Source organism: Rattus norvegicus, chromosome 18 (assembly GCF_036323735.1).
Source record: "Rattus norvegicus strain BN/NHsdMcwi chromosome 18, GRCr8, whole genome shotgun sequence".
NCBI classification, from domain to species: Eukaryota; Metazoa; Chordata; class Mammalia; order Rodentia; family Muridae; genus Rattus; species Rattus norvegicus.
Window position 1 is genome coordinate 11,832,369 of NC_086036.1, and position 12,223 is coordinate 11,844,591.

The following is a 12,223-nucleotide window of genomic DNA, read 5'->3' on the forward strand; positions in this document are numbered from 1 at the left end:
TTGCTTGGCATTGTTGTACATATGGGGTCTCGAGCCCCTTCAAGCTCTTCCAGTTCTTTCTCTGATTCCTTCAACGGGGGTCCTATTCTCAGTTCAGTGGTTTGCTGCTGGTATTCGCCTCTGTATTTGCTGTATTCTGGCTGTGTCTCTCAGGAGCGATCTACATCCGCTATGCCCCCATTCTTACACTATCTAACATCATTGGATAGACACTGAGGCCACAATGGAAAAGAAGAAAAATGGCTAAGAGTCTTATTTATTCATTTCGTATAAGTGACTTCTACAAGTATTCCTTACATTGTGAGACTTGAGGAAGAACCAGTCACCTGCATGTGGTCCATTGGGAAGAATTAAATTACTGCAGATCCAACTTTTTTATTCACTTTACATCCCACTCACTGTCCCTCCTCCCAGTCACTCCTTCCCACAATCCTTTCCCCTTCCCCCCTGCCATCCCCCCACTGGAAATGTCCCCACCCTGGCACATCAAGTCTCTGTGGGGCTAGGCACATCCTCTTCCACTGAGGCCAGACAAGGTAGCACAGCTAGAAGCACATATCCCATAGACAAGCAACAGTTTTGGGGACAGCCCCCTACTCCAGTTATTCAGGACCCACATGAAGACCAAGCTGTTCCTAGCTATGTATGTGCAGGGAGGCCTAGGTCCAACCTGTGTACTTTCTTAACCTTAGCAATAAGGTGACAATCACAGGATCAATGTAATCATTCTGACAGTGTTCCTTCCCATCATGGATACAGATTGAAGATTTATTCTCATGATTTCAAAACAACCCCGGGACCACCAAACCTTCATTCCCTTGGGTTTTACTCTTCAGATGTAACAAGCTTCCTGTCCTAAATCACTCAGAAATCTGACATCAACATTCAACTTGTATTAAGCAAGTAACACTTGACTTTCTTCCAAGATTCTTGCTTGCTAACTTCTAATGCTCCCTTCATAGCATATGACTTCATTATAAAGCTTGCAAAAAGGTGACAATTCCAGAGCTCCACTGTCATAGAAACAGGACACTTTTACCTAATAAAAATTAGGAATTTTTTTGGGAATTTTCAAACCTACCTTTCTGCATGACATCAGTAATTTTGTCCCAAAAGCATGTATATTTATATTGCAAAAAATCAAGTTGCAAAAGAAGCTTATAAAATCCTTTCAAAATCAAAACTTTTATACTATATGAAAGTAAAAGTATGTTGCATTTGCTTAAACTACAAGATTTGGGTGTGATTGAATATTTGTGTGGAGAACGCTCTGTGTGTCTCAAACCCTGAAGTTAATGCTTATTTTCTAAAGGGGAAATCTCTTCCAGGTGCCCCGCTGGCAATGGTTTCTGGGCACCCATCCATGTGAGAGTCTCAACCATACCACCCAGGCCCACGGTTTTTTCTTGTCAAGACTTGTCTGTCCCATTAGCCCTCTAAGTTCAGACCAAACCCAGGCGAAAGTCTTGATTGCAGACTTGGATAATCAGGAATAACTTGATTGGCATTTGCAATTTAGCTAAGGGGCGGTGGTTTCATCATAGTTAAGTGTGGGATTTCACAGCCTACTTGCCTTCCTACAGGTTGCTCTCCATACCCAAGCCCTCCGTGTTCGTATTATACACTTATGTATTCATTTTTAAAATGCGAGCTTTGGGGAGTTGAATTGACGGCTCCCCTGACAATACCGTTGGCCTATGATTTAGTAGAGAACCATCTCTTTGTTGACTCTAGTGAAGGTACCTCCCCAGATAAGGTTGGCCATAGTTAAAATGCAAAATAGAAAGCACAAGAAGCTCGTGTGGACACTATCACATTTGACTCTCACTATTGAAGCACTGGCCGGGCACTTACCCTATAGGGATGCTGAGTGTTGGAAGTGAGCAGTAAGCAGCTATCACGGGCATACACCAAAGAGGGACAGGGACACACACACACACACACACACACACACACTTTAAACATTTTAAGTGAAAACTGGGAAAGAACTGTGGATTTTATGTCATTCGCATTTCAGAGCTATTTTGGTGTTGGTTTTGTTTTGAGAGTGCAGAGTTCTCCAGTGGGTGAACATCTTGATTATTAGTTACCTTCCTGCACTGTATCCACCCAGGTCAGTCATATGAAGCATTTTAAACCTCAGCAGGGGAGGGCTTGCAGTCTTGGGACAGCAATACATGGATTCTCCCACTCCATGACAAGGCTGAGGGACCCAGGGACCAATCGTGAATCTATTTTAAGGGGTGGCATTGGAATCAGGGAAATGTTATATGTGTGTTTACTGACTTTTAACTGAAAAATAATAGCTACCTAAAGTTATTACGTCCTACAGGATGGTTCACATAACTATGTGTTGTAGAATGGGCAAACCATGCTATTTAAACTGGATGACCTCATATCCTTACTATTTGGGGTGAAACAAAGATAAGGTCTTTTGAGAACTGACAAAATCAATCCTCTTAACAATTTGGAAATGTCCAACGTGCTATTTTTCTCAGTAGTGAATGTGCTGTAAAAGAGGCCTTTTGAAATTCTTCATCCCAATTGAAATTGTGTGTGATTTAACCAGCATTCCCTGAGCGCCCCAAGCCCAGCCTCTGGTGACCAGCACATTGCTGTCGCTGTGAAATTCTCTACACTAAGAAAGAATAAGATCTTGCAGCACGAGTCCTTCTGTGCCTGGCCTACTGCACGCATTTATTTTTGTTTCATTTCATCTGAAAAGAGGAATCAAAAGTGAAACTTATGGGAAGAGAGAATACAATCTTGAAAGAACTGACCACCATTAGTCTCCCTCAAATAAAAATACACGTCTAGGGAACTGAAGTGGTGGCTCAGCAATTAAGAAAACTCCCTCTTGCAGAGGATCTGGGTTCGATTCCCAGCACCCAAATGGCCATTATCTCTCTTAGTTCCAAGCAATTTCACACCCTCTTCTGACCAGTGAAGGCATCAGGCATACACCGGGTACACACACACACACACACACACACACACACACACACATGTACACACACACAAACACACATGCACACACACATGCACACACACACAAACACGCACTCACACACACACACACACACACACAGTTTAGCCTTCAGCTAATATTCAATTCTAAAGGGAAAAGCAGAAACGAAGTGTTAACTTGTGAATCAAGGGCCCAGACATTAAATAATTTACTAATGAGATTTCAAGTGTGAATAAAAGTTTATTTATTTAATAACGTGTATGGTAAATGTAATGTTATTCAACTATTAAGAAACTGAAAAAAGAAAAGGTTGTGGTGGCCCACACCTTTTTTAATCCCAGCACTTGGGAGTCAGAGGCAGGTAGATCTCTGAGTGTGAGGACAGCCTGGTCTACAGAGTGAGTTCCAGGATGTCCAGGGCTACATAGAGAAACTCTGTCTCATAATAAAACATAAAAAAAGCAAATGTGGTTAATGTGGTGAGTTGCGTGTGTGGACAAGAAGTGATACGGTTGCTTCCTGCTCCTACTGCCAGGTCTCCTTCACCACTACACCTCTATTATTGGCCAAAATAAGCTCTTTCCTTTCTTACAACACACACACACACACACACACACACACACACAGACACACACACACACACACACCATCTGATTTAAAGTAAGTTTCCTATGGTTAAATCTTGCATTAACAGTTCATACATATTATGACATTTAATCTTCAGAAGACTCGCTAGGACCAGTAACTCTAATTTCATGTAAGGAATGTGACGTACAACACTGGTTTCTGCTCTCAGCTCCTCTGACACCTTCTGACACTGACACTTCTCCTGCAGACAGACACATTCCTTATTTGGGTAGGGCAGGCAGCCTCCTGCTTGGAAGGGTCGGTGGGGACTCAGGGGGGCAGGTTTCTGCAGACATGAGTGCAATTTCTCTATCCGTGGCATATGGGTGTCAGAAGTCTGCTCAGGCTAGCTGACAGACAAACTCCTTCCTTCGTGCCTACGCTGGCTGCTTCACCACTGGGCATGACAGTGTCCTGTCATGTGAAATGGAAAACGAGCAAAGAGATTCAACTGTGCAAAGGCCTTGAACACAGTCCTTCAATACGCACATACTGTGTCCCTCATGCCACATGCCAATGCCTCTAAGTCCTAATGACACCAGGAGCTGGGCCTCTGGCATTGCATGTGTATTTCAGATATATAGGCTATACACAGAGTTCACTTAAATTATACTTAAGAGCTGTCCATAGTCTCTTCTTCTTCAAAGCAATTCCCGTCCTTTCTTAAGCTGTTTTGTTTTTAAAAGAGAAGTCCCCAGTGAAGCTGTTTATCTCTAGACTGTTACTCTCATAAGCTGTAAACAGGAGCCATCTACTGCCACATTTGATATTGCTCAGAATTCATGAGTTCACAAACACTCAGAACTTGCAAAAAATAATTATCACTCCAAAGTGAGAAATGTAGGAATGATTATATACATGTTCTTTGTGTCAGGACTAATTACAATTTGCTGGATAGCTCTGCTCATAAATTCCGTCTTCTTCCTGAGACATTGACTTCACAAATAGCAAAGCACACTTAAGGGTATCTTCACTCACTCCACAAGTATTTATGGAGAGTTCGCTCTGCTGCGTGGGAGACCTGTGTCCAGCCCTGCAGATTTGATGGCAACAGGAGAGCTACAGTCCCTGCCCTCAAGAACATGGAATACGGTGAGCGGTCTCGGGCAAACATGCGTAGTGTGTGAGGACAGCCTTGGCGGGGAACAAGGGGCACTCATTGGAGGAACGCAATGGGGACCTGGGTACCCCACTTTGCATGCTGGTGGGTGGGGAAGGCAGGATGGATCTGACGGAAAGGACGAAAGAAAGGACGGAGTGGAGTGAGAACTGAGAGGTGTTGCAAAGCGGGAAGGAGCGGAAGGGAAGGGCTACAGGAGAGGGGTGGTGGTGCAGGTGAGAAACTACGAAAGGCTCCATCTGCTCTTAGTGTGGAGGTTGCTGGAACCAGAACTGAGGAAGAGGAGAGCGGTGCTAAGCTTGCACTTATAAACTGAGCTAGAGTCTAAGAGCAATGGGACCCAGAGGGCAGTCTAACAGACGAGGAAGACACTCAGAAGGCACTGGTGGGATTTCCAAGCTTTCGGTACATCTGGCCCACGTTGTGTACAAAGATCACAATTAAGATTTGCAAAACTGGGGTTGGGGATTTAGCTCAGCGGTAGAGCGCTTGCCTAGTAAACGCAAGGCCCTGGGTTCGGTCTCCAGCTCCAAAAAAAAGAAAAAAAAAAAAAGATTTGCAAAACTGTGTTAGGAGAAAACCTTGTTTTGGAGAAGTTCCCGGTCTATATTGGACTACATTCACGGCTACCCTCGGCAGCTTGAAAGCAGCAAGCTGAGGGCTGTAATGTTTGGAGAACTTCAAGACATCTTTCTGCTTTCCGTCCCTCCCTCCCTCCCTCCCTCCCTCCCTCTCTCCCTCTCTCCCTCCCTCTCAAATGCCCTGGTCACAGCCATTTCACAGAGAGAAGGGAACAGGACCTTTGCGGACAAATGTGTTTTTTAAAACCACTGCTGACTTCAGCAGGGATTTCCTAGCCTTCATAGCTCCAGCCACAAGTCCCTCAACTCTTGCTCATTTTTTCTCCACTTCATGCCTTTTTGCTGAGGTGCTCAGGACAGGAGAGTTTTTTGACGAAACTTCCCAGATACATAGTCAAAAATGTCTTTAAATTTCTCTCACGCCAAAGTATTTCCGTCTAGGCTTGGACCACATTTCATGCTGCTTGCCTTGATTAATTTTTAAATTTTATGTAGCTTTGATATGTTCTGCGTCCCATCAACATGTGAGAGTGTCTTGCATCGGTTAAATCATATTTTTAAAAATTCGCATTTTTTTCTTTAAAGATGAAGTCAGTGAGCCTTTCATGCTATTTGGTAAAATGAAGCATTAGACTAAGAACATAAAATGTCTGTGTGACACAGCTGTACTGTGTCCCGTGGCTCACCTAGACAGGACACAAGGTATGGTGTTCAGAAGACTTGGACTAACAATAGCAGCTCAACTGCCTGTAACCTCAGAATCCCTATCCAGCAATGGATTCTCTGTACTCTGACTTCCTCTGTGAATGCACAGTAAGGATGCGAACTGAGTAGCTTTGCACGGAGATAGAGCGCCAGGAAACAAACAACTAGTATAGCACTTCAAAAGTAACAGTAACTGCGGACTATTTTTATTGTTTTATTATTATTATTATTATTGTTGTTGTTGTTATTATTGTTATTGTAGTTGTTGTTGTTATTTACAATATCAGCTACCTTATACACTGCAGCTAGTTCCCATGCCACCTCTTAGGTGGAGAGCAAGCTAAAATCCGAAGACAGTAAGTAACTTCCAAAAGCCTCACAGCCGAGAGGTAGGGCTGACTGGGACGTGAACCTATCTCTCCCTCGCCTCAAGGCCATGCGTGCAGCGACCTCGCCGTTCCCAAGTGATAGGCTCCGACAGTTTTCCTATCAAAGCAAGCACTTAAATCAGAAAAATCTAAACCTACATGTACATATGTATGGCGCATTCCGTTTCATTAGCAGCCCATCTCTGTAATATAATTAATCCCAGAACAATCCTGTCCTGCCCAGATGGTTTCAGTGACTTGTGTAAAGCTGGTTGTACTTGCTCAAGTGAAACAGATCTTCCTGTGTGCCACTCACTCCTGGAGCAGCGTGGGGCTGTCCAGCTGCCTTCAGGAATGAGTAACTGGGTGACTAAAACCAGCAGTGTAAGGAAGCAGGGGAGGGGGACCTTTAATTGAGCAACTATGTTAACGAAGACACAGGCTGCTTCCAAGGACTGCAATGGTTTATTGCCTGAGCTCCACCCAACCAGGCCCAGCAATTTCCCATTTGTCTCTTTCCAGTCCTGCCTGGCCCATGTCCCCACCCTCTGGCCACCTGCCCTTCCCAGGATCCACCCTCTTTCTAAGGTGAAAGACCTCTTCAGCTCACAGCTCACATGCCGCACCCTGTCTACTGTACTGGCTTACTCAGCAGCCTGAGCTCCCCTGCCCTGTGTCTTTGAGGAGTCCCTCCTTCACCTTCTCTGGTTCCTCTGCCTCAACTCCCGCCCATCTCCTCATCCTGGCCGCATGAACTCTTTAAGTTCTGCATCCATGTCTCCTTTCAGGATTACTTTTAAGAGCAAAACAGGTGAAAAGGGCAGATGTTCCAAAACCTTTCTCAAACCCAGGTTCCCTGAAGATACTCTCCTCAGAATGGACTGCTAGACTCGAAGTCAGTCAGGCCAACTCCCCGAGGCACGAGACAACGCCCCATGTAAATACCCCATAATGCCTATTCTATTGTGGGTCACTGTTAATCATTGATGGGTAATTAGAATAGGCCTTTCTTTACAGCGGTCATAAGAATTTTGATTTCCATTCACGGGCCTGAAAGGAAGCCTGTGTACCAGGTGCCTCCCTCCCATGCATTAGGTCTCAATCCTCATCACAACCCTCTTAGTATGTGTGAGCATACTAAGTAAGTCACGGAGAAATCAAGGCCTTTGTTTGCTGACCTACAGTCTTAGGTTTTGAATGCAATCTTTTACATATAAAGCTCGCCAGTGCATCTTGATGCTACAGTCTGCTCCCAACTCCTACCACCGGTGTAATCTGTATACCACAGAGCAAACACCTTATGGGCATTGAAATTCATCCTTGACCGTCACCTTCTTTAAATCATCCCCTGCTAGAACTCTATAGACATATAAGCTGTTCTCTGTCTCTGTTTTCCTCTCCTACTTCCAACAACGAAGTTAACAAGTTTTCCTGTCTTCCTCTAACTCGTCACACAGACCATCTCCTGACTCATACTGTTCCTCGTCTTCGAACCCATCTTGCCATCACTTCATATTTTCAGCATTCTCTTTATATTGTTGGCTGAATCAAGGACACATGTAACTCTAGTATTAAATAACAAAATCCTCTTGGAGGCCAGAGATAGCTCCTGTCATGCCTGACAGCCTGTGGTGGATTCCTAGGACCCACATGGTGGAAACCAACAAATGGCCCTGAGTTATCCTCTGACTTCCACAAACACACGGTGGTGCATGTACACCCCATACACACTCACATAATTGTAGTACACACAATCTAAGCTTATCGCCAACTAGCTTACAAAGAAATGAGACTCAGACTATGGTTATTTTATTTGACTTTAACAATTAATGGGGGTCGCTCCTAATCTACTCTTCTAACTGCAGGCCTGGCTGCCTCCCCAGATGTGTGTTCCTGATACTTGCTGTTTCTCCTGGCCATGTGCTCATGGTTCTTCCTCCCTCATGGTGGGTTCCTCTTCCCCTCTCCTTCCTCCTTTTCCCCACTCATTTCTTCTGCTCCAACCAGGTCACTCCAAACTCACCTACTTCTAATCCCTCCAGTAACTGACTGTTGCCAATTTTGTTTAACCAATAGTTTTAAACCAAGGAACAAGGTTTGCACAACAAAACCTTGTAAACATGAGAAGTCACTCTTAGGCCTAGACCTTCTGACATAGAATTTAGCATTACAATACCTAAGCCAAATCTCAACAGCATAAAACAAATAAATAAATAAATGTTATTTCAAAATCTTCGTAATGTGAGACCTGGTTTCTATGTTGTCATATTACTTAAGTAGGAATCTCTTAAGATAGAGTAAGGTTTAGAGAATAGTAGAGGTTGGAGAGCAAAACAGCAATAATAGTACATTTAGAATCAAACTGAAATATTCAGGAAGACCGATTGCAGAGGCCAATGCACTGGGCTTCGAGTAAGACTCCTTGTAAATGGAGAGAGCCTTTGAGGGTGACAAGTACCACAGTACGGGAAGGAAGACCCAGAAGAATCTGCTCTCCCAGGAGACACTGCAGTTAGAAATGATGAACCTAATGCAAACAGGTGCGGCAAAGGAAGCAGAGGTCTTCCCTGGGGACGCCCTTGGCTTTGTTTCTGAGTGAACCGGTGTCTACAGGACAAGGTGTAAAAAGAGAACAAGAAGACAAGAATGTCTATCTTGGACATATAGCTCAAACCCAGTTTATCACTTTTTGCTTCCTTTTGTTCATGTTTGGTTTCGTTTCAGTTTTGAGGCAGGGTCTCTCTACGTGGTGCACACTGCCTCGGACTTGCAGTTCTCTGCATCCTGCGTACCATCATTACAGATGTGTGCTACCAAGCCCTCCACAGTCCATGCTCAACCTTGATACAATGGGCTTTGGTTTCCCAAGGTGACCTGGTGCACAGTTAAGTTAGCAAGTGCTTTTACTTTAAGAATCCAAGAATTGTCTCATATTTTTAGAAAGCATGTATTTTAATTGTAAGCATCAAATCCCAGCTTGTTTACGAAAAGAGAATGGCGCCCTGCTGCCAGCAGAAATTCCTTTTGTACTTGGTTCCCAGGGCTCCCTTTCTGGCACCTCCGTCCCTTACTGGCGACATCAGTGGTTACTTGGCAGGAGGCAGCATGCCTGCTCTAGACCTTGCCCTAACCTCCTCTTCGAATTAAAATTATGCACTTTTCTTCCAGGTTGGTGAGCCTAAGTTAGGCTATTAAATAAACACGGGGAAAGTCCATTTATGACCACAGTAGCCTAAATGAATATGTGTTAATGATGGCTCCCCAGCACCCGAGAATTCGGTTGTGTCCATTCTAATTGTGTGTGTGCGTTATTCAAATAACTAAGGAAGTATGTCAAAGGACTGTCCCAATCACGCTGATCGTAATTATAAATTGCTGTCATTATTCCTTAGAGAGCCAGGTAATGCAAACGGGACAGCTAAGCTATGTAATGATGAAAATTATCCCACAGAGAGACAGTCACTAGGACTGTGCTTAGGTAAAGACAGTGCGTGTGTGCCCGGTAGATACTGCTTGAGCTTTAGGACTCTTTGGAGAATGAACAACCTGGTACTTCCTAAAACAGTAAAGAAAAGTGGGCAATAGTTATTTGTGAAGAAGAAGAAAAGGATTAACTTAAACAAAATGTTAAGTCATTGGGAAATGAATGATTTCCTTTCAGTGAAAGTCAGTATCCACATACTGGGTTCAACAGAATAAGATGGTCATTCAAGTTGTGATTTAGTCTGTGAGGAGGGGGTTTGCATTGAGTTTCCAGTTGCTATGGTTACAGTGTTACTCACACTGTGATACCCTGCCTCACAGAGGGACTGACCCTCTTAGTCTGCTTCTTCCTCAGTATGTTGTCCTCCCTCTCTCATGAGGATTCTGGCTGAGCTTTGATCCACTGCACACACTGTGACCACTGTCTCGAGGGAGTGTGCGTGAGGTGTATCTTAGCATGCGCCTTCTTTATCAAGGATTGAATCATTCTTGGATGAGTTGAGCTGTTTGTGATCTTTGGTAGCTGTGGTTTCACTCAGTGGACCAGAGCATTTAAATCTCCCACCAATCAGCTATAATTCTGCAGCCCATGCATATCCCTGCCCCTCTTCCAAGACCAGGAAGCTTTTCCTTTGCACAGGAAACATTAGCGTTCCTCAAACCAGCCCCAGCCAGGTGCCTGGGTACAGCTGTGCACCTTGGTCTGTGGTTTAAGACTCTTGAAAGATGAAAATGAGAGAGAAGACTGCTAAGAGCTTCTGGCCCATCCTGCAGGACCTACCCATTCCTGGGGCACACCGCACAAAGAATGCTCTGTCAGGGATCTCATCAATATATTATGGTGAAATCCTTAAAGAAAAATATATAAACATCTCTTGTATCTACTGCCCCAGGGCCTCTGTCCTCTCAGTAGCTCACGTTTAACTTCTGTCAATTTCTTAACTGAATTTTTTAACCAGTTCTTACTGTTATGAACCAGGCCTCCTCAGTCTTGGGATTAAAATCCATTTTATAATAAAAACAAAGTAGGCTCATTCCTGCTCATCATTAAATCTGTTTCTCAAGGATTGGGCTATGCCTCACCTGTAACCTTAACTATAAATGGTTCTGTACTGCCTGTTACAGGAAACGGCAACCACAGCTTTGTTTCAAAAAAGCTGTTATGACTATCTTCTGACCCTACTTCTGTTTCAAAAGGTTGTTATGACTACCTCGCTATGACCACCTTGCAATTATGTCTTTGTTTCAGAAGGCCATTATGACTAATTTGTTCACCTCCTATAACCCAGACTGTTTTGTCCACCAAACCCCCTATTTGGAAACGCCCCTACTCCTAAGCTATCAAATCCTTGTCTTCCTCATATCCAATGCTAATCTCTTGAATACCACTTTGTGTGTGTGTGTGGGGGGGGGGGAGAAGAGGGAGAGGGAGAGAGGGAGGGAGAGTGCCCATTTAACACAATAAAAATGTTTGCTTTAATTAATTTGGCCATGATGATTTGGGTCTTTCTCAACATCCCCACTCCCTACTTCTCTTCCCATCTTTAGGACTGGCACCTGGCAGGATCCCTACTCCCTTAAGCAAATACTTCTCTCTTAACATCCCAGTATAGCTGCTGTGTGTATCTTCAGCTTTCTGGTAGGTTCTGGAAAAAATGGTTAATTTGCAGTTTGGCTATTCATGATGAGCTTTTGCTCTAATTGTATATTTTATATATTTACATTTCAAGTGTTATCTCCTTTTCTGGCTTCCCCTCTGGAAACCCACTATCTCACTCCCCCACTTCCCCTAAAGAGTGCTCCCCCACCCACCTACCCACCCACTCCCTCCCACCTCTCTGCCCTAGCATTCTCCTACACTGGGGCATCGAGCCTTCACAGGACCAAGGGACTCTCCTCCCTTTGATGTCAGAAAAGGCCATCCTCTGTTACATATGCGGCTGAAGCCATGGATCCCTCTATGTGTATTTTTTGGTTAGTAGTTTAGTCCCTGGGAGCTCTGGGGGGGGGGGGGTCTGGTTGGTTGATATTGCTGTTCTTCCTATGGGGTTGCGAACCCCTTCAACTCCTTCAGTCCTTTCTCTAACTCCTCCAATGGGGGCCCCGTTCTCAGTTCAATGATTGGCTGGGAGCATCTGCCTCTGTATTTGTCATGCTCTGGTAGAGCCTCTCAGGAGACAGCTATATCAGGCTCTTGTCAGCAAGCACTTCTTGGCATTCACATAGTGTCTGGATTTGGTGTCTGTATATGGGATGGATCCCGAGGTGGGGCAGTCTCTGTATGGCCTTTCCTTCAGTCTCTGCTCCACACTTTGTCTCCATATTTCCTTTAGGCAGGAGTGATTCTGAGTTAAAAATTTGGAGATGAGTG